We start from the raw sequence: 1541 nt of genomic DNA, 5'->3' as shown, positions 1-1541 counted from the left end.
GGAAGGTATGTAATTTAGCATCGGTCATGCCCAAATGGACGCAAAGCAGAGGAATAATATCTAATTATAAAACTTTAGAGTGGGTTCAACGGACATTATTGTTTTGAAAAAAAATTGTGTGGCTCAAACTCACACTAAAGTTGGAAAAAAAGAAATATATAAATATAGAGGGTTAGACGAATGCTAACTTGAGCGGAAAAAAGAAACTTTGTGTGGGCTTGACCCATGCTTAAAGAAAGAAAATAATGTTATTATTTTGAGTGAGCTAGGCGGACACTAACCTTAGCGGAAGAAAAAACAGATGGCTTTGCGTGAACTTGGCCCACCTTAAAAAAAAATAAGGGCAATGTGAAGAAAGAGAGAGAGTGATGGTTTGTGCTTCAGTTCTCTCCCACCAGCAAAAGAAAATGAAGAAACAAAGAACAAATATAACCACGATCAACATTACGATGATAATCTCGATGAATTAACAAATACAATGACAATGCCACCACTAACACCACCACCTCCTCTACCATTGCCTTCAATGTTTCGCTATTTATTCCGAAAAGGACCAGGCAAGAGCAAGAAAATTCACCCAGTGTCACCGACACCTCCACCGTCGTTGAAGCGGTGGTCAATGCGCAAGAGCCAGATCCCTCCTCCATCTCCTCCATGGTGTCAAAACATCGGCTGACCACCGTTGTCGAGCAAAAGCGTCAATTTTGATGACGAGATTAGGGCTTTGAATCTGAGGCTAATTTCAAACGTGATCACTACATCACAATTAGGATTTTCCAGTACCCTACTCACCAATGTAAAAATATAGGTTTTGAAAAATATTTACCTTAGAGTAGTCCTTCTTCGTCACCTTGAATGCAAGAATTGCAGGATCATGAAGAAAGCGAGAATTAGCTCAAGATTAGGTGGAAAAACAAAAAACAAATGTGAAACTGAAAGGGGAAAAATGCAAAGGGGAAAGTTAGAAAATAGCATGCGAGTTCCGAAAGTTCTAGATGTCGTCTTTTTCTTCCCATTAACTTTATGAGTGTCGTCCATATCGACACTACAACGCCAATTACTTAAAGGTGACGCTATTACATTAAAATATTAATATTTTTACATGGGCTTATCCCGTTCAAAATTTTATCATTTTTTATTTTTAAATTAATAGTTATTGTTGCATTAATTAATACGAAATTTTATTTTGATTTGCTTTGGTGTCCCTAAAACCCACGCTAACTACTTATTTATTATGTTTTATTTTTTACTGTCACATCAGTGTCCGCTTAATAGACTCAAATTTTCTTATTTTGTTTGGTGTCCCTTTAGGGTGGGCTTGACCCACTCTAGTAACATCCTCTACTAGTTCGACACTACTCTCTGAAATATATTTCTTGGTATTCTTATAGGGATTAAACAATATAAAATGTATTTCCAAAAGTAATTAATTCATAAATACATTACTATATTGTTTAAGATTGTCCATATTCATTGTCATGTTTTTTTGTGTGCTGATTATTATTACTAGAATAAGGAGTATTGGTTCTCAACCTATGAAA

General features: G+C 35.8%; 1 long non-coding RNA gene across 1 annotated transcript; it reads right to left on the bottom strand.

Annotated features, from left to right (window-relative positions):
- Positions 1-424: 424 nt before the first annotated feature.
- LOC137835225 (uncharacterized) lies at positions 425-1044 on the bottom strand. The gene is made up of 2 exons (XR_011085047.1): positions 827-1044; positions 425-736 (listed from the first exon to the last, which is right to left on the bottom strand). It is a non-coding gene; the product is annotated as an uncharacterized lncRNA (long non-coding RNA).
- Positions 1045-1541: the final 497 nt, after the last annotated feature.

This window comes from Phaseolus vulgaris, chromosome 5 (genome assembly GCF_000499845.2).
Source record: "Phaseolus vulgaris cultivar G19833 chromosome 5, P. vulgaris v2.0, whole genome shotgun sequence".
NCBI classification, from domain to species: domain Eukaryota; kingdom Viridiplantae; phylum Streptophyta; class Magnoliopsida; order Fabales; family Fabaceae; genus Phaseolus; species Phaseolus vulgaris.
Note: the sequence above shows the minus strand (reverse complement) of the source record. Positions and strands in the feature narration are given on the sequence as shown.